At 40.0% G+C, this 27268-nt stretch overlaps 1 long non-coding RNA gene across 1 annotated transcript; it reads right to left on the reverse strand.

Annotated features, from left to right (window-relative positions):
* Window positions 1-21338: 21338 nt before the first annotated feature.
* LOC132617299 (uncharacterized) lies at window positions 21339-25105 on the reverse strand. The gene is made up of 2 exons (XR_009573707.1): window positions 24585-25105; window positions 21339-23095 (listed from the first exon to the last, which is right to left on the reverse strand). It is a non-coding gene; the product is annotated as an uncharacterized LOC132617299 (long non-coding RNA).
* Between the last annotated feature and the right edge of the window lie 2163 nt (window positions 25106-27268).

Genomic DNA, 27268 nt, shown 5'->3' on the forward strand with positions numbered 1-27268 from the left:
TTTTTGTAGAATTCCCGAGTGCTTAACATTCGAGGACGAATGTTCCAAAAGGGGAGAAGAATGTTACACCTCGGAAAATTCCCCAATTTCATACAGTGAATAGACTAACGAAGATTACGAGTATACGACATCTTAATAAGAAAGGAATGACGTTTGATGACCCTAATTAAGATTTCATAGGCATTTGAAATAAGAGAAGAAGGTTTGCCGAGAGAAGGCAAGGCATACGATGTGTATCGGAAAGAAATTACGAGTAACGAGTTAATGATAACTAAATGATGCGTTGGAGAAGAGTTGTAACATCCCTTAGATTGTTAATGAGGTGATAAACAAGTGTTAAGAAAGCTCCAAAAGGATCGGAGATCAAACGAAGTGACGAAAATAAGATTCAGTGAACTGATGGATTATACGGTCGATTACACGGACCGTATAATTTTATACGGCCCATATAATGGACCGTAGGAGTGTCACAGAATGAAGTTGCTGAAGGGTCAATTTCACGGTCAATTATACGGACCGTATAAAATTATACGGCCCGTATAATGTTCCGTCAAATTGACATAGAGTGGGATGGTCACAGGAGCATTTTTACGGTCAATTATACGGACCGTAAAATTGTCTGTATAATGACGTCGGGAAAGATTTTGAGTTTTTAAATAAGTGACCCAATCACATTTATTTCATTTCATTCTTCTTCTACACAACTCAAGAATTCTCTAGAACCTTCCACACACTCAATATACACGAATTCATGAGAAATTGAAGATCAACTTCATCAAATCAACAAAATTAAGTGTGGGAAGCACCTTAAAGTTCATCTAAGCCAAGAAATTTCAAGAGAAGTGAACTAGGGTTTTGGTGCAAGAAGAGTAATACCACTCAAGGCCTATTCCTACACCATCTAAGGTAAGTTTTATGGTGTTTACATGTTATTTAAGGTATGGGAAAGTTGAAATACTTGGATTGTAGAAGAATATAGGAAATGGGTCATGAATGTGTGAATAGTGACATTGTTGGGTACAAGTTTGGATTGAAATATAAATATTGGTATGTTGTGGTTGTAAATATGTTGTGAATGACCTTTAGAACATGGAATAAGTATCGTATGTGAGAAAATGCAATAATGAACCATGACCATGATTATAGAGAAATTGAAGAGGAATTGTGAAATGCGGATATTGTAAATGAATGATAATTGTTGTCTATCATATTGTGAACGTTGTTATGAACGTTTGAGAGTTGATATAGAATATGGGAAAAGTTGTATAAACGAAGGAAATGCTGCCCAATTTTCTTTAGCTTTAGCAAGCACATTTAAGTAATCGATTAGCTAATGTTCATGCGACTTCTCTTGAAGGTAGAAACGTGGGCATTGAAAGAGAACAAGCAAGTGAAAGATTAGTTAAGCGTAAAAGGTATGTGAGGCTAGTCCTTTCTTTCTATGGCATGAATCCGATGGTATGATTCTTCTTTCTTCTCCATGAATTTCCTACATTCCTGAAAGCTACTAGTCTATGTTCATGAATGGCTATATGAGATAAGAGATACGTTACGAGCCCAATAATGATGATGATAAGCTTGAGTCTAAATATTTTGGAGTTCATGATTTGAAGTTCCTATGAAGTTGATGATGTCGTTTGTTGTATATACTCACCTTATATGCTATTTCCTTCAAGGTGAGGCAGAATACCATTGAGCTAATGATATCGTTATTGTATACACTCACCTTATACATATATTTCCTTCAAGGTGAGGCAGAATACTATCAAGTTAATGATGTCAGTTATTGCATACACTCACCTTATATACTAATTCCTTTAAGGTGAGGCAGAGTACTTATAGATGTCCATAATGGAATCGGGGGTTCACGACCTTATGTCACCTCGATAAAGTATAGCTATCTGTGAGTTATTATACATGCATTATGATGACTATATGTTGATGATATTACACCGTACCTATATGGAAGGGCAGACATACACACCACTATAGTGGGCAGCTTATACCCCGAACGCGGGAGGCCTGGACGCAGGTTAATTATTATCACACCGTACCTATATGGACGGGCAGCTTATACTTATACATTTATGCATACATGATATGATGATGGTTATGAGTGAGTCAGCATGTGTTATCCCTTTTATAAGTGACAGTCATATACAGTTGCTCTTTATTGATGCTTCCTCTATCTCATTGATGTATCATTATTGTTTATGCCTCTCATACTCAGTACAATGTTCGTACTGTCGTCCGTTTTCTTTGGACGTTGTGTTCATGCCTACAGGTAGACAGGGAGGGGATCTTGATCCAGACTCATAGGAACTAGTAGCTGACTTGAGAGCACTCCATTGTTCCGGAGGTGCCGTGATTATTCTTTTGTGTATATATGTATATTTTGGGCACGGCGAGGTCCTGTCCCGTCCATATATATGTATATGCATTATCATTTTGATAGCCGAAAAGCTTACGTATATAAAAAGTGTTTATGTTCTCAGATGAAAAATGATTTTCTTATAATTTGAGTATGAATTTGATAAAAGAAGGCCTAGTGAGTATGATGAGTAGCAGAACGAGCGGTGCTCAGTGGTTAGCCACGGATACTCGTCATGGCCCCTAGTCGGGTCTTGACAACGGGTACCCGGGGCTAACCACCGAGCACCGCTCGTTCTGCTGCTCATCATACTCATTAAGTCTTATTTTATCAAATTCATACTAAAATCATAAGAAAATCATTTTTCATTTGAGAACATAAATACTTTTATATACATAAGCCCTTCGGCTATCAAAATGATAATATACATATATTAGTGACCTCGTGAGACCATATAACCAACAATTGCGTATCTACGAGCCTCTAATAGAGTACTAGACATCGGGACGGGATAGGACCCCGTCGTGCCCAAAATACATGTATACACAAAAGAATAATCACGGCACCTCCGGAACAATGGAGTGCTCTCAAGTCAGCTACTAGCTCCTATGAGTCTGGATCAAGATCCCTTCCCTGTCTACCTGTAGGCATGAACACAACGTCCAAAGAAAACGGACGACAGTACGAACATTGTACTGAGTATGAGAGGCATAAACAATAATGATACATCAATGAGATAGAGGAAGCATCAATAAAGAGCAACTGTATATGACTGTCACTTATAAAAGGGATTACACATGCTGACTCACTCATAACCATCATCATATCATGTATGCATAAATGTATAAGTATAAGCTGCCCGTCCATATAGGTACGGTGTGATAATAATTAACCTGCGTCCAGGCCTCCCGCGTTCGGGGTATAAGCTGCCCACTGCAGTGGTGTGTGTGTCTGCCCGTCCATATAGGCACGGTGTAATATCATTAACATATACTCATCATAACGCATGTATAATAACTCAAAGATAACTATGCTTTATCGAGGTGACATAAGGTCGTGAACCCCCGATTCCATTATGGACATCTACAAGTATTCTGCCTCACCTTGAAGGGAATAGTATCTAAGGTGTGTATACAATAAACGACATCATCAACTTTATAATCTTCTGCCTCACCTTGAAGGAAACAATACATAAGGTGAGTGGACACAATAAATGACATCATTAACGTTATAGGAACATCATGTCATGAACTCTAGAATCTTTATACTTAACTCATCATCATCATTATTTAATTCATAACATATATCTTATCTCATATGGCTATTCATGATCGTAGACTCTTGGCTTTCTGGGGTATAGATAATTCATGGAGAGGAAGGAGAAATCATGCCATCGGATTCATGCCATAGAAAGAAAGAACTAGCCTCACATACCTTTTCCGTTTAACTAATCTATCGCTTGCTTATTCCCCTTCAATACCCACGGTTCTACCTTCAAGATAAGTCGCATGACCATTAGTTAATCGGTTACTTAAATGTGCTTACTAAAGCTAAAGAAAATAGGGCAGCATTTCCTTTGTTTATACAACTTTTCCCCATATCACATTTCAACTCCCAAACGTCAATAATAAAATTCATAGTATCATCATCAATGACTTTAGTCAAATTCATCATCATCCGATTCCTACAATTTCCTCTCAAGGTCATTCATAGTCATAACCATACTACAACGTTACATTCATTCTCATCTAATGTTTCTCTCATGCTCTTAACATCATCCGTAACGTAATTACAATCACAACATATCCATATTCATGATTCATATTAATCTACTATTCACAATTGCCACTAATCTCATCTTTTGTAATCCGTCTTCCATTTTCTTCCATAATCCATGTGTTTCAACTTTTCCTTACCTTAAACAACATGGAATAATTATGAAACTCACCTTTGAATGCGTAGGAACGGGCTTTGGTTGACAAAACTTCACTTGGAGAAAACCCTAGCTTTAGCTTCCAAGGGATTTCTAACTTCCTTAACCCTAGCAAGCTTCCATATGCTTGATTTCCCTTGAATATTGGTGTTTTGATCTTTGGTTTGCCTTGATTTTTATGTTGAAGATGTGTATGGAATACTCTAGAAGCTTGGAGAGAAGTGAAGAAGTGGAAAAGAATGAGAAAATAAAGTGGGAACATGTATTTATAATTGCAACTAAATCAGTCCGTCGGGACTTATACGGACCACTTATACGGTCCGTATAACATTTCACAGGCCGTATAAGTGTCTGTGGTTCACGACCATGGAACACTTGGTTGCTGTTGGGTTATACGGACCATTATACAGTCGGTATAACATTCCACAGGCCGTATAATGTGGTCGTGTAACTCACAGTTTTTCCGAAGTCGTTCTCGTCGTTTCATTTGATCTCCAATCCTTATACAACCTTCTTGACACTTGTTTAATACTTCATTAATGATATAAACATCCCTATAACTCGCCCTCAAGGCCTTGCCAAATAATTCTTAACGCAATAATTCATGAAACCTTTCCTAAACCTCACTTATACTCCACTTATCCTTGTCAATCCTTATTCCATCAATTCATATAGCTTCAAGATCTTAACGTACGCATTCTAAGACCACCAAATATTCGTCTTATGGTCTTTAGAACTTCCTTTCACCCTCAATCTCACATTGGTTCATTCACTATGCGACGATATGGAATTTCCAAGGTGTAACATTCTTCCCCCCTTTTGGAACATTCGTCCTCGAATGTTAAACACTCGGAATTCTACGAAAATTTTGCCAGAGTTTCCCCTGTAATCTGGCACTACTGTCCTGTCACAACAGCCCATAATAATATTGCCTCACATGGCCACAATACAATATCAATATATTTATGGCCACACACGACCAAAAACATGAAAAAAAAGCATACATACTTTATAATGTTAATGTTTCACCTTGGATCATCTTTTGGGGGTTGGAATAAGTGAGGGTATGTGGATTTCATTTTCTCTTCCGCTTCCCAAGTCGTTTCTTCTCGGTTGTATTTTACCATTTAAACTTTGGACAGACAGTTGAAATTTTTGGAACGTTGGAGGACGATGGCAGTATACGGTCCGTAAATCACTTTACGGGTCGTATTCTGTTTTACGACCACTGGCTGAATTGAAATTCTACAACTTTCTTATTACCAAAAATTCATGAATCGTCATTCCCTACTCAGTAAAACATCGTACACTCATACTCTTCGTTGGTCTATTCATTGTACGTTCACGGAGAAATTTCTGAGGTGTAACATTCTTCCCCCCTTTGTTACACCTCGGAAATTTCTCCGTACTTGTATGATGAGTGGAATGAGGAAGAGTTTGAGTGTATGATGTTTTGTTAAGTCGGGAATGGCTAATTAAGAATTTTTGGAAATAAGAAAGTTGCGGAAAATTTTTCTGTCCAGTGGTCGTATATGGCACTATACGGCCCGTAAAGTGATTTACGGACCGTATAGTGCAATCGTCCTTCAGCTTGCAAAAAAATCTGAGTTTCTGTCAAAGTGTTGATATGGTTAAATACGACCCAGTTTACGGCCCGTAAACTGGTTTACGATCCGTAAACCAGGTCGTAAACTACCATGTTCTTCAGCCAAAACTTTCTTTTTTTCATGTGCTTAAAAACGACCACAGTGGACGGACCGTAAATCAAAATACGGTCCGTATATGGTGGTTTACGACCACTGTTCATCCCGACAAGAATTCATTAAAGACCAGATTTTGTGATTTTAAAAAGGGACTTAGACTTCATATTATTTCATTATTCATCCAACAACTCAAGAGACCTCTAGAACATTCCAAATAATTCCTCCACAAGAATTCAAGAGAATTAAAGGGAATATCAAGACCAACAACACTAATTTCATGGAATCAAGTGTAAGAACACAATAAAGGACCATCTAAGTGAAGAAATTTCAAAGAAGGTGGAACTAGGGTTTTGGCTAAGTGAAGTATTTCAACTTAAGGATTGTTCAACCATCATCCAAGGTAAGTTTCATGATTTTTCCATGTTGTTTGAAGTATTGGAAAGCCTAGACACTTGAAATGTAGAAGAACATCGAAATGGGTCATTATTGAGTGAATAGTGACATAAATGAATGATAGTGGAATTGAACTATGAATATTGAAGTGTTGTGAGTACTAATACGTTATAAATGATGTTTATATCATGAAACAAGCATTAAATGCATGAAAACGCAAGGATGAGCTAGAAGTAGACATAAGGGAAAATTGGAGGAAAATGGTGGATTTTGCCAAATGTACGTAAATGACGATTGTCAATTACGATATTGCGAGTAATATTATGAATGTTGGGAGTTGATATAAAACATGAGAAAAATGGTATGAGCGAAGGAAGCATTATCCGACTTTTCCTAGAATTAGCGATGCGTTCTTGTAGTTAGTTTACTAATGTTGATACGGATTCTCTTATGAAGGTAACGACGTGAGATCGACAGAGAACAAGTGAGCGATATCTTAGCTAAACGACCAAGGTATGTGAGGCTAGTCCCTTCTTTCTAATGGCATGAATCTTTTAGCTTGAATCCCTATTCCTTTCATGAATTCTTACTTTCTAAGAAATTAAAAGCTTATGCCCATGAATGTCTATATGAGATAAGCTATACGATATGATGACACTAGAATGACGATGATGTTATACCTTGCCTACACTCACCTTATGTACTAGTCCTTTCAAGGTGAGGCAGAATGTCCATGATGGTTCCATAACGTAATCGGGGGATCACGAACTTACGTCACCCCGATAGAGTAAAGTTGATCATGAGTCTTATATACGCATTATGATAAGATAAGTATCTTATGATAAGCATATTACTATGAGCATTTCCATAAGCATGTCATGATTGCATTCACACTGGGCCTAGTTGGCCGGGCAGACACCGCTTTGGCGGGCGACGATACGGATACACCACGACCTACGGGTGTGGGCAGACACCACTAGTGGGCGGCATGAGATGGTACCCCGGACGCGGGCTAATATTATTGATCATCACACCGTTCCAACATGGACGGGCAGCTTGCATATGATGCATACATGTTATGATGATGAGTATGAGTAAGATAGCATGCATTACTTCATTTATGATTATCAGTCAGATCCAGATGTCTCATGTTGATGTTATCCTCATATTATTGATGTTCCTTTCATTATGTATGCCTCTCATACTCAGTACAATATTCGTACTGACGTCCTTTCTTCGGACGCTGTGTTCATGCCCACAGGTAGACAGGGAGGAGAGCTTGGTCCAGGTCCTCAGTAGCTGTCAGCTGATAGATAGCACTCCATTGTTCGGAGGTGCTTATGGCTATTCTTTTGATGTACATTCACATATGCATATTTTGGGCATGACGGAGTCTTGTTCCGTCTATGTATGCATTATGTTAGTAGAGGCTCGTAGATACGCAGTGTGGGTTAGATGGTCTCACAAGATGTTTTCAGATGTATATATATTATTTTGATGGCCAAGAGGCAAATGTATATAAAGTATTCATATTTTGATTAAATATGATTTTCCTACAATTGGTATGTAAAATTGATAAAAGAGGATTACATGAGCGAGACAAGTAGTAGAGTGAGCGGTGCTCGGTAACTAGCTCCGGGTACCCGTCGCGGCCCCTAGCTGGGTCGTGACAGAAGTGGTATCAAAGCAGTTCGCCCTAGGAAGTGTCTACGAGCCGTGTCTAGTAGAGTCTTGTTTATGGTGTGTTGTGCGCCACGCTAATAAACAAGAGGCTACAGGGCATTTAGGAAAATGACCATCCTTCTTCTCATGAAATCGTGCGATAGAGCCATGTCTAGGATTATATCATTCCTAAAAGTGCGTTATGGTTTCAGAAAAATGCCACCGAAAGGAATAGCTACAGCTGCCCAGAAAGGCAAAGCTACGACAAAGAGGCAGGCGGAAAGAGAGCCTCCGGCAAATGTAGATGAAAGTGAATCGCAAAGTGAGGTCGCGCCCAATGTAGAAGGGCAGGGAGGAGCCTCAGCTCCGATTCCTCCATCGGGTGCTTCGGGTCAACAAGTGTCCGAGGCCATACATTTATTGACACAGTTGGTTGCCGCTCAGGCACAGTGACAGAATGCGGGCCCAAGTGATCGTTCGGCTAGTACAAGAGCCCGTGATTTCCTTAATCTAAACCCTCCAGAATTTTTCGGGTCGAAGCCGGATGAGGACCCACAAGGTTTTATCGATGAGATGTTGCGGACGCTGAAACTTATGCATGCTTCTGAGACCGAATCCGTGAAGTTGGCCTCATATAGACTTAGCGACGTGGCGGTACTATGGTATAAGAATTGGGTGATAACGAGAGGGAAGAATGCACCACCTCCCGTGTGGCAAGAGTTTGTAGATGCCTTTATTCGTCACTACTTGCCACCTGAAGTCCGCCGAGCTAGAGCGGACAGGTTCTTGAATTTGAAACAGGGAGGCATGAGTGCCCGAGAGTATAGTATGCAATTCAACTCATTGGCCCGGTATGCTCCGACTATGGTGGCTGACATGGGGGACCGAGTCTATAGATTTGTGAGTGGTTTAGGACCACACTTGTTCATAGATTGCCTGACAGCCTCTTTGCAAGACGGGATGGATATTTCCCGGATACAGGCCCATGCTCAGAAGCTCGAGGAACGACAACGACAGCAGAGAAGCGATCGTGAGGGTGACAGAAGACAAGGTAAGAGGGCTAGATCTATGGGGGAGAGCAGTGAGTACCGAGGGGGACCGAGACAGACACATTCTAGGAACTCAGGTCAGTCAGCGACCAGTGCACCTCCCAGATTCTCGGATCGGAGATTCGACCGTTCTTTTCAGTCAGGCCAGGGGCAGAGTTCGAGGCCCTCAGATTCACAGTCTAGGGGAGACTTTAGCCAGAGGAGACCTCCAGTACCGCGGTGTAGCCAGTGTGGCAAATTACATTCCGGACAGTGTCGTCAGGGTTTGGATGCTTGTTATGCTTGCCGGCAGGTTGGTCATATGATGAGAGATTGCCCTTCAGCGAGAGATAGAGCGGGGACTCAGCCCACAGGTTCAGCAGCGGGTTCTTCTTCAGCGCGCCCGACAGCACACACTCCTCAGACTACAGCAGGCAGAGGCAGAGGTAGAGGGGGAGCATCCACTTCAGGTGTTGTTCAGCCCCGTGTGTATGCTTTAGCTAGGCGACAGGATCTTGAGTCTTCCCCAGATGTTGTCACAGGTACCTTGACTATATTTTCCCATGACGTGTATGCTCTGATTGATCCAGGTTCTACCTTCTCATATATTACTCCGTATATCGCTGATTGTGTTGGGGTGAGACCTGAGCCAATTAAACCTTTCGAGGTATTCACTCCGGTTGGTGATCCTGTAATAGCGAGGCGAGTATATAAGAACTGTGTAGTCATTATATGTGATCGCCAGACAAGGGCTGATTTGATTGAACTTGAGATGATAGATTCTGACGTAATTATGGGTATGGACTGGTTGGCATCATGCTATGCTAATGTTTGTTGCCGGACAAAGGTAGTTCGATTCCAATTTCCGGGAGAGCCCATACTCAAGTGGAAGGGTAATACAGTTTCCCCAAAGAGTAAGTTTATTTCCTACCTTAAGGCGAGAAAGATGATAGCCAAGGATTATATTTGTCATCTAGTTCGGGTTCATGACATGGAAGCGGAAGTGCCAACTTTCCAGTCCGTCCCGGTAGTGAATGAATTCCCAGATGTGTTTCCCGACGAGTTACCAGGCCTTCCTCCAGAAAGGGAGATCGACTTTGCTATTGATGTACTACCAAACACCGGGCCTATTTCTATTCCTCCGTATCGAATGGCTCCAGCAGAACTGAAAGAGCTAAAAGCACAGCTAAAAGATTTACTTGAGAAGGGGTTTATAAGGCCTAGTTCCTCGCCATGGGGAGCACCAGTCTTGTTCGTAAGAAAGAAAGACGGATCCCTACGAATGTGCATCGACTACAGGCAGTTGAACAAGGTGACGATAAAGAACAAATATCCCCTTCCTAGAATTGACGACTTGTTCGATCAATTGCAAGGTGCTAAATGGTTCTCCAAGATAGATCTGAGATCGGGTTATCATCAGGTGAGAATTAGGGAAGCAGATATTCCCAAGACTGCCTTCAGGACAAGATATGGTCACTACGAGTTTCGAGTAATGTCGTTCGGGTTGACGAATGCCCCGGCAGTGTTCATGAATTTAATGAATAATGTGTTCAGGCCGTTTTTGGATTTTTTTGTGATAGTGTTTATCGACGATATCCTGGTATATTCTCGCACAGAATTAGAACATGCAGATCATCTAAGAATTGTTCTTGGCATTCTTCAAGATCAGGAATTGTATGCAAAGTTTTCGAAGTGCGAGTTTTGGCTAAGATCCGTGGCATTTCTAGGTCATGTTATTTCAGATGATGGTATCCGAGTCGACACTCAGAAAATAGAAGTTGTGAAAACTTGGCCAAGACCTACGACGCCTACAGAAGTCCGTAGTTTTCTGGGTTTGGCAGGTTATTATCGAAGATTCGTAGAGGGCTTCTCATCTATTTCAGCCCCATTGACAAAGTTAACCCAGAAGTCGGCTAAATTCCAGTGGAGTGATTCCTGTGAGCGTAGCTTCCAAGAGTTGAAAAACAGGTTGACCTCAGCGCCAGTGCTAACACTTCCAGAAGGATCAGATGGCTATGTAGTATATTGTGACGCCTCCGGTGTGGGATTAGGATGTGTATTGATGCAGAATGGGAAAGTTATTGCATATGCTTCGAGGCAGTTGCGAAAACATGAACCGAATTATCCCACTCATGATCTTGAGCTAGCTGCGGTCATTCATGCATTGAAAATGTGGAGACACTACTTATATGGTGTGCACGTGGACATCTATACGGATCACAAAAGCCTTCAATATATTTTCAAACAAAAGGAGTTGAACCTGCGGCAAAGGAGATGGTTAGAATTATTGAAGGATTATGATGTGAACATTCTATATCATCCAGGGAAGGCGAATGTAGTAGCAGATGCACTTAGCCGCCGATCGATGGGTAGTTTATGTGGAGTTCCTTCGGAAAAGCGAGAAATGGTTCGTGAGGTCCATCGGTTAGCAAGTCTCGGCGTACGGCCCATTGATTCAGGAGATGCAAGTATTAGCATCAATGACCCTACAGTTTCATCATTGAATCTAGAAGTGAAGGAACGACAATATGAAGATCCTCAGTTAAGCCACTATCGAGATCTATCCCATGGAAAGGAAAAGTCTCCATTCGAAGTTTCCGTAGAAGGAGTTCTTAGATATCGAGGCCGGCTATGTGTACCGAATGTAGCAAACTTGCGCCAATATCTTTTAGAGGAAGCACATTATTCCCGGTATTCTATTCATCCAGGTGCAACTAAGATGTACCATGATCTTAAATCAATATATTGGTGGGATGGCATGAAGCGAGACATAGCAGAATTTGTAGCACAGTGCCCAAATTGCCGGCAAGTGAAAGCCGAGCATCAAATGCCAGGAGGGTTACTGCAAGCAATGGAAATCCCTACGTGGAAATGGGAAGAAATTAACATGGATTTTGTGGTAGGATTACCCCGTACGCGAGGTAAGTATGATTCTATATGGGTGATCGTGGATAGACTCACGAAAGCAGCTCATTTTCTCCCCGTTAGAACCACATATTCAGCGGAAGATTATGCTAAATTGTATCTCAAGGAGATTGTACGACTTCATAGTATTCCTTTGGCCATTATCACAGACAGAGGGGCACAGTTCACAGCCAAATTCTGGAAGTCCTTTCAAGAAGGTCTAGGTACCCAAGTTAAGCTTAGCACGGCGTTCCATCCGCAGACTGACGGACAAGCCGAGCGCACTATTCATACCTTAGAGGATATGCTACGGGCAAGTGTATTGGACTTTGGCGGTAGTTGGTATGAGCATTTTCCTCTTATTGAATTTGCCTACAATAGCAGCTATCATTCCAATATTCAAATGGCCCCATATGAAGCCTTATATGGAAGAAAATGCAGATCTCCAATTGGATGGTTTAAAACCGGAGAAGTACAATTGATAGGCCCCGACTTGATCCAACAAGCAGTTGAGAAGGTTAAAGTGATTCGAGATCGACTGTTAACAGCTCAAAGTCGCCAAAAGTCTTATGCAGATAATCGCCGACGAGACTTGGAATTTCAAGTGGACGATTGGGTGTTCCTGAAGGTATCGCCGATGAGGGGAGTGATGAGATTTGGTAAAAAGGGGAAATTGAGTCCAAGATACGTCGGACCTTATAAAATTACCCGCAAGGTGGGTCGAGTAGCCTACGAATTGGACTTGCCTTCAGAGCTCGAATCCGTACATCCAGTATTCCATGTTTCGATGCTCCGCAAGTGTATTGGAGACCCAACGAGAATAGTTCCGATTGATGATGTGCAAGTAACAGAGAAGCTAACATACGAGGAAATGCCCATTTCCATTTTGGATAGACAAGTACGAAGGCTTCGGAATAAAGAGGTTACTTCAGTCAAAGTTCTATGGCGGAACAATAATCGGGAAGAAATGACTTGGGAAGCAGAGGAGAAGATGAAATCCATATACCCCCATTTGTTCCAATCCCCAGAAGAGATTCAAGATGAGACGTCGACGATATAAGGTATGTATGTTTTAGTTTTATATTTTTGGTCGTGTGTGGCCATAAATGTGTCGATATTGTGATATAGCCCTGTGAGGCGAAGATATTGTGGGTTGTTGTAATGGAAAGGTAGTGTCCAATTTACAAAGGAAACTCTGGCGAAATTTTTCCAGGATCCCCGAGTGCCGAACATTCGAGGACGAATGTCCCAAAAGGGGGGAAGAATGTTACACCTCGGAAATTTCTCCGTACTTGTATGATGAGTGGAATGAGGAAGAGTTTGAGTGTATGATATTTTGTTAAGTCGGGAATAGCTAATTAAGAATTTTTGGAAATAAGAAAGTCGCGAAAACATTTTCTGTCCAGTGGTCGTATATGGCACTATACGGCCCGTAAAGTGATTTACGGACCGTATAGTGCAATCGTCCTTCAGCTTGCAAAAAAATCTGAGTTTCTGTCAAAGTGTTGATATGGTTAAATACGACCCAGTTTACGGCCCGTAAACCAGGTCGTAAACTACCATGTTCTTCAGCCAAAACTTTCTGTTTTTCATATGCTTAAAAACGACCACAGTGGACGGACCGTAAATCAAAATACGGTCCGTATATGGTGGTTTACGACCACTGTTCATCCCGACAAGAATTCATTAAAGACCAAATTTTGTGATTTTAAAAAGGGACTTAGACTTCATATTATTTCATTATTCATCCAACAACTCAAGAGACCTCTAGAACATTCCAAATAATTCCTCCACAAGAATTCAAGAGAATTAAAGGGAATATCAAGACCAACAACACTAATTTCATGGAATCAAGTGTAAGAACACAATAAAGGACCATCTAAGTGAAGAAATTTCAAAGAAGGTGGAACTAGGGTTTTGGCTAAGTGAAGTATTTCAACTTAAGGATTGTTCAACCATCATCCAAGGTAAGTTTCATGATTTTTCCATGTTGTTTGAAGTATTGGAAAGCCTAGACACTTGAAATGTAGAAGAACATCGAAATGGGTCATTATTGAGTGAATAGTGACATAAATGAATGATAGTGGAATTGAACTATGAATATTGAAGTGTTGTGAGTACTAATACGTTATAAATGATGTTTATATCATGAAACAAGCATTAAATGCATGAAAACGCAAGGATGAGCTAGAAGTAGACATAAGGGAAAATTGGAGGAAAATGGTGGATTTTGCCAAATGTACGTAAATGACGATTGTCAATTACGATATTGTGAGTAATATTATGAATGTTGGGAGTTGATATAAAACATGAGAAAAATGGTATGAGCGAAGGAAGCATTATCCGACTTTTCCTAGAATTAGCGATGCGTTCTTGTAGTTAGTTTACTAATGTTGATACGGATTCTCTTATGAAGGTAACGACGTGAGATCGACAGAGAACAAGTGAGCGATATCTTAGCTAAACGACCAAGGTATGTGAGGCTAGTCCCTTCTTTCTAATGGCATGAATCATTTAGCTTGAATCCCTATTCCTTTCATGAATTCTTACTTTCTAAGAAATTAAAAGCTTATGCCCATGAATGTCTATATGAGATAAGCTATACGATATGATGACACTAGAATGACGATGATGTTATTCCTTGCCTACACTCACCTTATGTACTAGTCCTTTCAAGGTGAGGCAGAATGTCCATGATGGTTCCATAACGTAATCGGGGGATCACGACCTTACGTCACCCCGATAGAGTAAAGTTGATCATAAGTCTTATATACGCATTATGATAAGATAAGTATTTTATGATAAGCATATTACTATGAGCATTTCCATAAGCATGTCATGATTGCATTCACACTGGGCCTAGTTGGCCGGGCAGACACCGCTTCGGCGGGCGACGATACGGATACACCACGACCTACGGGCGTGGGCAGACACCACTAGTGGGCGGCATGAGATGGTACCCCGGACGCGGGAGGCCTGGACGCGGGCTAATATTATTGATCATCACACCGTTCCAACATGGACGGGCAGCTTGCATATGATGCATACATGTTATGATGATGAGTTTGAGTAAGATAGCATGCATTACTTCATTTATGATTATCAGGCAGATCCAGATGTCTCATGTTGATGTTATCCTCATATTATTGATGTTCCTTTCATTATGTATGCCTCTCATACTCGGTACAATATTCGTACTGACGTCCTTTCTTCGGATGCTGTGTTCATGCCCACAGGTAGACAGGGAGGAGAGCTTGGTCCAGGTCCTCATTAGCTGTCAGCTGATAGATAGCACTCCATTGTTCGGAGGTGCTTATGGCTATTCTTTTGATGTACATTCACATATGCATATTTTGGGCATGACGGAGTCTTGTTCCGTCTATGTATTCATTATGTTAGTAGAGGCTCGTAGATACGCAGTGTGGGTTAGATGGTCTCACAAGATGTTTTCAGATGTATATATATTATTTTGATGGCCAAGAGGCAAATGTATATAAAGTATTCATATTTTGATTAAATATGATTTTCCTACAATTGGTATGTAAAATTGATAAAAGAGGATTACATGAGCGAGACAAGTAGTAGAGTGAGCGGTGCTCGGTAACTAGCTCCGGGTACCCGTCGCGGCCCCTAGCTGGGTCGTGACACCCTTTTTGGAACATTCATCCTCGAATGTTAAGTCAGCGGGAATTCTACGAAAAATTCGCCGGGGATTCTACGAAAAATTCGCCAGAGTTTCCCTTGTAATATGGTACTACCACCCTGTCACAACAACCCATAATATCATTGCCTCACAGGGCCACAACATAATAGCAACATATCTATGGTCACACACGACCCAAAAGCATGAAAAGAAAACGTACATACCTTTTTCAAGCTTGGTTCTTAACTTACATCTCTCCCATTCCCGTTTCATCATACAATGAATTCTTTTAGGACATCTCTCATGTCCTTTATTGATTATGCAGCCTCGTACTACTAACTCCATAATCCTGTAGTGGTAACTTCTAAAGTGCTATAACTCATGTCTCGTATATTTTCATCACACTCACATCTTCATAAAAATATATTGGCAATATAGTCTGCACGATAAGGAAGCTTTCATCAATAACTAACTTGCTCGGTAGCGCATGTCACTCCCTTACTTTTTCTAACTGACCCTATCTTTTCTCTATTCTTTAGCAACTGCTATCTTAGAGGTTCTACCCTTCACACCCTACTTCTTTAAGGCTTGTGTAGCATCGTCGTCACAATCCCCTTTTAGTCTTATCGGTAGTATTTCTAAAGGTATTTCATATAGATTACCAGTGGTGGAGCAATACTATCCTCAAGGATATATATATATATAAATACTGTTAATACCACATATCGTACCTTATCGATTACCGTCGCTACACAGCATAAAACCTCTCAATTCATACTTGTTTAATATGATAAATATTTATTTCTCCTTTCACACATTATCAAAGGTACAGATATACCCGTGACGGCATCGGGAAATGACTCTGGATCCTGTCGCTCAGCTAAAGCATATATACGGGGCTGGGTGGCACCTGAAGTAGTTGCTCCCCCTCTGCCTCTACCTCGCCCTGCCGGAACCGGGGAAGTCTGCCCTCCCGGGCGCACCGAAGAAGAACCAGCCGCTGATCCTGTGGGCTAAACCGCGTGCCTACCGCCTCGAAACGGGCACTCTCTCATAATGTGACCCGACTGGCGGCAAACATAACAAACATCTGAGCCCAATCGGCATGGTCCCCAATGTAGCTTACCGCACTGGGTACATTGTGGTATAGATGATCTCCTCTGGCCTGAATCACTCCTATACCGAGAGCCTGACTCGGTGAAACTCTGATCTGGTCCGGGATGACTAGAGAAGTCGGACCCCTGGTCTACAACTCGTGGAGGTATACTAGTCATCGACTGACCTGAGTGCCTAGAATACGTCTGCCTCGATCCCCTTCTATGGTCGCTATCAGCACCTATGGATCTGGCCCTCTTACTTGGCCCCTGATCCACATCATGCTCGCCCCTTTGCGGATGTCGTTGCTCTTCAAGATTTTGAGCGTGGGCTTGAATGCGGGAGATATCCATCCCGTCTTGCAATGAAGCCGTTAAGAAATCTTTGAACAAATGTGGCCCTAGGCCACTCACAAACCTATGCACTCTATCTCCCATATCGGACACCATAGCCGGGGCATATCTAGCCAATGAATTGAATTGAAGGCTATACTCCCGAGCACTCATATTTCCTTGTTTCAGATTTAAGAACCTATCCACTCTAGCTCGGCGGACCTCGGGTGGCAAGTAGTGGCGGATGAAGGCATCTACAAATTCTTGCCAAACCGGAGGAGGCGCATTCTCTCCTCTTGATAATACCCAATTATTATACCATAAGACTGCCACGTCCCGGAGTCTATAAGATGCTAACTCCATGGATTCAGTCTCGGAGGCATGGATAATTTTCAATGTCCTCAACATCTCATCAATAAAGCCTTGCGGGTCTTCGTCCGGCTTTGACCCAAAGAACTCCAGAGGATTTAAAGTCATAAAATCGCGAGCTCTAGTACTAACGGCCCTGTCACTTGAACCCGAACCCTGTAGCTGTGCCTGGGCGGTAACTAGCTGTGTCAATAAGCGGATAGCCTCGGTTACTTGTTGACCCGAAGCAATCGGGGCAGGAATTGGAGCTGGAGCTCCTCCTTGTTCTTCCACATCAGGCGGGGCGGAGGAAGTATTAGATAGGGACTCATTATGTGACTCGCCCTCTTCTACATATATCGGAGGCTCTCTTTCTACCCGCCACTTTGCCGTAGTCTTGCCCTTCTGGGCGGCTGTAACTTTTCCCTTTGGCGGCATTCTGAAATCACAGCACACTATTAGGGAGGATAAAATCTTATACACGGCTCTATCGCATGATCTCATAACAAGAAAGATGGTCATTTTTCCTAAATGCCCTGTAGCCCCTTGTTTATTGATGTGGCACGCAACACACCATAAACAAGACTCTACTAGACACGGCTCGTAGACACTTCCTAGGACGAACTGCTCTGATACCACTTCTGTCACGACCCAGCTAGGGGCCGTGACGGGTACCCGGGGCTGACCACCGAGCACCGCTCGTTCTACTACTCATCATACTCATTAAACCTCTTTTTTCCGTTCATAACTCATAATCATAAGAAAATCATTTTCTTTGCAGAACATAAATACTTTTATATACATAAGCCCTTTTGCTATCAAAAGATAATGTACACATATCTACGTATATACAGTAGTGACCTTGTGAGACCATATAACCCACACATACGTATCTACGAGCCTCTACTAGAGTATTAGACATATGGACGGGACAAGACCCCGTCGTGCCCAAAATATTTATACATATGTATATACACAAAAGTATAAGCCCGATTAGCACCTCCGGAATAATGGAGTGCTTCTGTAAATCTACTGATAGCTCCTAAAGGTCTGCACCGTCTCCCTGTCTACCTGTGGGCATGAACACAGCGTTCAAAGAAAACGAACGTCAGTACGAATATTGTACTGAGTATGTAAGGCATGAATGAAACAAACATAATAGAGAAATCATAAGTCATGAGGTGAAGGCAAAACCTGTGCGACCTTTAAGGGTGAATACATTTCATACATATATCGCATATACATAATCGTCGTACATGAACCATCATAGCGTATACATCATCATGTCATATAATTCATCATCATAGTGCAGTAGCTTATCATACACATAAAACATTATCCGTATTCGGCCACGTAGGGCTCGACAATATCCGTATTCGGCCACGTGGTGGCTCGACAGTATCCGTATTCGGCCACGTAGTGGCTCGACACTATCACATACATATCTTCCATATTCGGCCACGTAGTGGCTCGACCATATCATATGCATCATACAAGGATCAATATGTCTCATCATTATCATAGCCATCACATACATCTTATAAGCTTATCATAACCTTTCATTAATGCAAACATTTAAATTTAAAGACAATCTATGAAAATCACATCATATTCGTAGCATGAATTTCATATAAATATCGTATGATAGTCTTTATAATCTTTGGGCTTAAGCTTATCATTTCCATTATCATTTCTATAGCGTATCTCTTACCTTTATCTCACATGAAATCTTTTATGAACATAGACTCGCAGTTTCTCGAAATACTGGTCATAGGACATACATTGAGGCCTATGAACAATCCATAACAATATCGGGGTGACGTAAGGTCGAGAGCCCCCGCGTATATTATGAACGTTTATGAGTATCGTGCCTCGCCTTGAAGGAAATAGAGCATAATGCGAGTGTTAACAAAGATAACATCATTAGCCTTATAGGAACATCATGCCACAATTTCTTGAATCGCTATACTCTAGCTCATTATCATCACCATCATATTCGTATGTAATTCAATATATTGAAGAACTCGTAGGCTTCGTTTTGCAGAAGGATTATATGAGACTTAAAGGATTCATGCCTTTTGAAAGAGAAGATCAGCCTTACATACCTTTTCCTTTAGCTATTCTACTGCTTGATCGCTCCTCTTCAATATTCGCGTCTTTACCTTCAAGAGAATTCGCATCAACGTCAGTTAATCGACTATAAGAACGCGTGACTATTCTCTAGGCAAAATTGGGCAGCATTTCCTTTGTTTCTACTACTTTTCCCATGTTTCATTTCAACTACCAAACATTCACAACAACACTCACAATATCGTATCAACAATCGTAATTTATCTACATTTACCACGTTCCACCATTTTTCTCCAATTTCTCCACATTTACGGATTTTTGCTCACCATCACATTTTCTCATACATCACACCTATTTTATGGTCTACACGTCATTTATTACATATTTATACTCCCAACTCATCAACATTCATAATTCAATCCAACTATCATTCAACTATGGCACTATTCACATTTTATGACCCATATTCCATGTCTTTCTACAATTCAAGCATCTTAGCTTTCCAATACCTTAAACAACATGCTAATGTCATAAAAATTACCTTAGATGGTGGTGGAACAAGCCTAGAGTGGAGTTCTTCCTCCTTCCTCAAAACCCTATTTTTCCTTCCTTGGAATTTCTTGGTTTGGATGAACTTCACTTGAGTTTCACACACTTTGTTTCATGGATTTGGTGTTGTTGATCTTGATCTCCCTTTGATTCTCTTAAATTTTGTGGATGAAATTTTTGGATAAGTTCTAGAGGGTTCTTGAAGGTTTTAGATGAAATATGAATGAAAATGAATGAGAAAGTCACTTATAATAATCACAAAATCTGATTTTTAATGAACAGTCGTCGGGGTGTACAGTGGTCGTAAACCACAGTTTACGGACCGTATACTAGTTTACGGGCCGTATAACGTGGTCATATTTAAGCATATCAAAAACAGAAAGGTTTGCTGGAGGTCATGATGGTTTACGGCCACAGTTTACGGGCCGTATTTCAGTTTACGGTCCGTAAACTGGGTCGTATTTTACCATTTAAACTTTGGACAGAAAGTTGGAATTTTTGGAACGTTGGAGGACGATGGCAGTATACAGTCCGTAAATCACTTTACGGGCCGTATTTTGTTTTACGACCACTGGCTGAATTGAAATTCTACAACTTTCTTATTTTCAAAAATTCATGAATCGTCATTCCCTACTCAGTAAAACATCGTACACTCATACTCTTCGTTGGTCTATTTATTGTACGTTCACGGAGAAATTTCCGAGGTGTAACAGCTAAATCTGGTGAGTTTTTTCTATAAGCACCCATTTCGGAATTTGACTTTTTATTTCATCACTTGAGTTCTAGAGCTCGAATTTGGATAATCTTGGAGGCGTTCTTCTTAATTTGTTATGGATGTAAGATTCTAATTCCTGTTTTGGTATTTCCCCATGAATACATCATTTAATTAGCATTATCCCTATTTGGGTTAAAGAAAAGGGGATTTTTGCCCAGAACTTAAGAAAAGGAAAATATTTGATTTTGGGGACCAATTTGTTGTTGAATTTGGATTTCTTTCAACACTTAGGATATATGAGTTATGGGTAGACTAATTTTGCGATCAAATTCCAATTTCGACCTCGAGGCCTCGAGGATGAATTTTTGGTTGATTGTTTAGTTTGAATTATTTTATATAGCAATATGGGTATCGTTGGACTCATTTAACCTCATAGAATACTATTTGAATTAAGGGGGCCCGTTTGGTGAATTTGGACACAGTAGAGCTTCCGGAAGACTTAAGGCTTTGATTGGATCGAGGAAAGTTGAGACTTTCTAAAATCTTTTTGAAGTATTTGTGTTGGTAATTAATTAATTAATTAATGGGAGAAATGAGGAATGGGAGTCCCGTATAGGTGAGACAAGAGCACTTGTGTGAGTGCCAGTGCCATGTTATGGAATACAACTCATTTCTCTCTCGAGTCCAATTTGAAACATATTCGAGTCCCTATCCGCATCATTTACCTAAATTGTAGGTTCTAACTTGTAAGGGTTTCAATATCTATACAAATGTATTTTTACATGTTTATACAAAACTAATGTAAACATATTATGAAGGGAAGGGAAAAAAAGTTTAGATTTTCGGCCTTGGGCCCAAATCTTTTAGCAATCCTATTCCAATAGGCCTTCTATGCTCTTTCTAGTTCTTCATCCGAAGCTCCAACACTCCAAAGCTCTAAGCATCCAACTCTCTTAATTCGTCTTTAAGCTTTGCTCCACAAATTCGCTTATTTGTACCTCGCATATTGAAGAGAAAAGTAGTTAGTCAAAATAATACGCCACCCCATAGGGTGACGTTTATGAACATAATAATAATAGCCCTCGGACTCGTATCAAACTTTGAGAGCTTTGATTACGGAGGCTCAGATTCATGTTTCTGAATGTGGCAAAGGAATCCGAAACATGTCTTGGCTGCAGACTAGTGGCCTTTCTAGTTGCCTAGCGAAACACATGTTCGTTCCTACCTCGTGATACTACTATGAGGTCGTCAACGCCTAAACCGAGGGATAACCTTTCCGGACAAGGCATGGCCTCAATTTAAATTTTTCTCATCGGCCCAAGTGTAGTATTATATTCAAATCAGTAAACACTCATTTTATCAAGTGCAACATCTGAGCTTCAAAACACAACGGTTACTTAGCAAAATAACTCGACTTAAAGCAGCAGCTGCTAGCAGTAATCCAACTAAGTGTGACAGCCATGGCCTAGCTAAAAAATAGCAGTTATCTTCTTAAGCAACGACTCAAGTGCAGCAGTTTGCTCAAGATATGCCATTTCGAACTTCAGCAAAAACATAATGGCCCTTTCCCTTCGGGCAACAACAACAGTTAGCCTCCAAGCTCATATATTTACTAAATATGTAGCCCTCACACAGCAAGCAGCCCATAGAGTACAACGACAAACTCATTGAAATGCAACAATAGTTTATCAAATATAACAGCTCAAATGAAGCATCTGTTTGCTTTAAAGTGCAACAGTTGTTGCCCTTTAAAGTGCAGCATTGGGACACCAATCCAGCATCTGTTTGGCCTCAGAAAATACAGCAGCCATTTCCACCAAACGCAACATCTGTTTGCTTTAAAGTGAAGCAGCATTTTGGCTGCACTTGCTTGCCTTGAAATGCAGCAGCAAATCAGCTCAGAGTGCAGCAGTTGCTCGCCTTAAACAAATAGCAACATTTAACCTCAAGAGCTTCCCCCTTATTCACTTAAATGCAGCAATATTCCCTCAGAATGCCACATCTGAAAGTGCAGCAGCACTTTGGCCCAGAATGTAGCATTTTGCTTGGCCTAACATGCAGTTATCACTTGGCTTGAAATACCGCCTTTCGTCTTAGAATATTTGACCTCAATAATGCAACAAGTAGCCCCAAAAATGCAGCAGCCGATAGCAAAACGCAGTAGCAAAATGCCTTTAGAAAGTGACAACATTTGATTACAGTATATGTTCTCATCAGATGCAACATTTTGGGGCAGTATTTGCTCATCAGAGACATCAGCAAAATATGGCAACAGACATGTTGTCTCGACAAAACTTGGCAACACCTCATCCATCGAAACACATCAAGGACATTTGGGATTTAGAACTCCTTCGGTTCATGCAAAAAAGGTGGAGTGAAAGATTAGAATCTAAATATGGAAGCATCACTATTCAATTTAAACACTTCAAGTTATAAGTGACTCAAATAATATACAGTTATGCTCCAAGTAATCCTAAGTCGAGTGAAATTACATCATTTGCAAGGTTCAAACAAATTCTACCAATTACCATATTACCATGAATTTCTAAAGCCAAGGCATAAACAACATTAAACACTTTTCAACCTACTACACATAATGATCTTTACATATTTAGGTAGCACATAAAAGTAGACATTCGATATTTGGCTTAATTAAACAAAAAAGAATAGTCAACCACTTAAGCAAACATACAGATCCTTGATCCGGAGAACATACACAATTTTAATCATGTTACCTATATAAATGTTGTAAAGGGAATAACCAACAATGGGCATAACATTTCAAACAGGGCTAATAGTAATCCATAGATGAGATGGTTCCCAAAAATTCTACTTGGTTTACAAGTAAAATAAGGTTTCTGATATTTAAATAGAAGAAAAGGGTACTGGAACCACTGGTTTTGTTGAAATATGTTAAACAAAATGTTTACACTTAAAACATGTGTGCGTTTATTTATTAGCCATAGTTCTATTTTTTTGAGGTATTTACTAGTTGCTAGAAAAATCAAGACAAGTGTTGGAACTTTTAACTGGAACTAAACCCATACTCAAGGGACATAACTTAAACTAATCTATTCTACATTAGCACTTAAGGCTTCATGATGTGTTAAGGAATGATGAGCTGATGAAAAAACTGAGGCCATAAACATTGAAACAGTAATTTAAGGGCAGGAAAATCCTTATACTGTGATATTCAGAATACATGAGACAAACAAATGTCTTAAAAGAAAAGCATACAATTTATACACAAATCACATGTCTTGACAAAAAATGGAGGAAAACAACAATAAAGGGTATAATAACGAAACACTAGCCCTCAAGCTATCTTAAGTTCAAACAAGAAAAGGGCTAATTGTGAAAAACATGGACTTAAACTTCATTTTTGATCAAAACAGTAAAGGAAAATGTTTAAACCAGCAGCTACATAACTACAGCTTCAGAGAAATACACCTGTTAAACTACGAAAGAAAAACTAAAGGCTAAATATTCAACTGAAGATGAGAATAGATTCAAATGAAAACGGGAATGTAAAACTAAAACACATATGCATTTGAAGGCTAAATCACATAATCTAACAGCCCATACTAAATCATTTTGAGCAGATAAAGAGTACTAAAAATCGTAAGCAATTCCTACTTCACAACTCACACACCAAAACAAAGTAAAGCTAAGACGCTTACAAAATCAACTAAGCCATGTTGAACTCTAAACAAAACAGAAACATAGAGCTAAGAAATTAATTGAAGATATTAAGCAGCAACAGAACTGAAAACAAGATAAAATACTAAATACTATATTAAAACAGAACCAAAAGGAATGAGGGAATAGGGAAAATTACTTTTTTCGGGAGCAGCGACGGGGGCAACGAAAGTTGAGTCGATCACCTTCGAACTTTCACCAACACGACAATTAACTCAAACTCAAAAATATTTACTTGTTCCGATAATTCAAGGACTCGGTTCACAAGAGAAAATTTCTTGTTTAAAGCTGAGCAATTACAAATTTCAGAACTTGGGGGTGTGAAAAACCATCCCCTTGAATGAAGAAAATGGGGTTCTATTTATAGAATCCCAAAATGTTCAAATCTTAGGCTTCAAAACGATGTGGGACATTTGGGATTGCCTTGGAACCCAATTTTGACTTGAAATTCGTTTTTGTTTTTGCTTGAGATCCGTTGAATTCGAAAAGAAAAACGAAATTGAAAATAAAAAGGTAAAAACTAAGCATGTTACCGTTTGAATTCGGAGTAAAACAAAGGCAATTGAATTCGTTTGCTCGAAATGCACAGGCAAAGACTGGAAAAGAAAAACTCTTCTGCATTTTAGCCAGGAAGACAGCTGGTCCTCGCTAGGTTTGTTGTTTCAGCTGAAAGACATGAAAATAAGGATTTTTGGGGAATTAAATGGGAATTGGGCCGGGTCATCTCAATTGAGCTGGCCATTTGGGGTCTAATTTGTGCAAAATTGGGCCAGAGAATTCAGCTGATTTAGGATACAAAAGGGGCTAAAATTGAATTTAAAAGATGTCCCTTTTGTATTTCAATTACAGCCAAAATATTGCTCAAATAGCCAAATTGCTTAAGATCAAAATTTAATTCTTTACAAAATTGAACCAATCTTAAACGCTTAGCCAATTTGAAGTAAAGGTTAAGATGAATCTGTCACGACCCGACTAGGGGCCATGACGGGTACCTGGGGCTAACCACCGAGCACCGCTCGTTTTATTACTCATCATACTCATTAAGCGTACATTCATAAATTTTATACTCAAATCATAGGAAAACCATTTCTCATTTGGAAACATAAATACTTTAATGCACATAAGCCCTTCAGCTATCAAAATAATATATATGCGATAAGGACATCGTGAGACCATGCTACCCACACATACGTATCTACGAGCCTCCACTAGAATACTAGACATATGCACGGGACAACACCCTGTCGTGCCCAAAACATATATGTACATAAAATAGTAAATCAACGGCACCTCCAGAATAATGGAGTGCTCTCAAAAGTCTGCTTATCGGCTTCGATAAATCTGGGTCGCCTCCCTGTCTACCTGTGGGCATGAACACAGCGTCCAAAGAAAACGGACGTCAGTACGAATATTGTACTGAGTATGTAAGGCATGAAGGAAAGAAACATAATAGAGAAATCATAAGCCATAAGAGGAAGATATAACCTGCGTACTTATTAGGGTGGATACCTTTCATGCCTATATCATATGTAATCATAGTACATGTATTATGGCGCATACATCATCGTATCATATATACATGTACATCGTAGTACCGTATCTGCGATCATACACATAAAGCATTATCCGTATTCGGCCACGTAGTGGCTCGACAATATCCGTATTCGGCCACGTAGTGGCTCGACAATATCACATACATGACTTTCGTACCCGGCCATAATAAGGCTCGGTATATCTCATCATCATCATTTCCATCACATACATCTCATAAGCTTATCATAACTTTTCATAAAGCATGCATTTGAATTTAAAGACAACCTATGAAAATCATATCATATTCGTAGCATGAACTTCGTAAAAATATCGTATGATAGGCTTTATAATCTCTAAACTTAGGCTCATCATTACCATTATCGTATCTATAACATATCTCCTACCTTTATCTCATATGAAACCCTCTATGAGTATAGACTCGTAATTTTTCGGAACATTGGTCATAGAACATGCATTAGAGCTTATAGACAATTTATAACAATGTCGAGGTGACATAAGGTCGAGAACCCCCGACTACATTATGGAGTAATCATATTCATCATATCTCACCTTGAAGGAACTAACATTTTAAGGTGAGTGTACACCATGAACAACATCAAGGGTTCGTAAGTAGGATCTTTAACTTCATAGACATCATATCTTGCTTTAGAATCTCTAGGCTTAAACTTACCATCATTATTATCGCATTCATGACATATTTCTCATCTTTATCTCATAAGAGGCTCTTTATCAATATTGTCTCATAATTCCCGGAATGTAAGAAAGTCATGGAGAGGTAGGGAAATAATATCATAGGAATCATATAAGGATCATTAGCTTCGTAGGAATGTCATATCCTGAGCTTTAGGACTTCTAGACTTATATTCATCATTAGTATTGCCATGCTCGTAACATATCTCTTTTCTTTATCTTGTATGAAGCTCTTTATATTCGTAGACTCATAATTTCCGATGTGTAGGAAAGTCATGGAAATATAGGAGAATTCATGCCATAAGAATCATGCCTTAGAAAGAAAGGACTAGCCTTACATACCTCTTTCGTTTAACAATTTCTATCGCTTGATTGTTCTCCTTTAATGCTCACGTTTCTACCTTCAAGAGAATTCGCATTAGCATTAGCTAATCGATTATATGAACGTGCTTACTAAAGCTAGAGAAAATTGGGCAGAATTTCCTTTGTTTATACAAATTTCTCCATATCATATATCAACTCCCAAACGTCAATAATAACATTCATAATATCATAACCAACAATCTTCATTCATCTACA

This window comes from Lycium barbarum, chromosome 11 (assembly GCF_019175385.1).
Source record: "Lycium barbarum isolate Lr01 chromosome 11, ASM1917538v2, whole genome shotgun sequence".
Lineage (NCBI taxonomy): Eukaryota > Viridiplantae > Streptophyta > Magnoliopsida > Solanales > Solanaceae > Lycium > Lycium barbarum.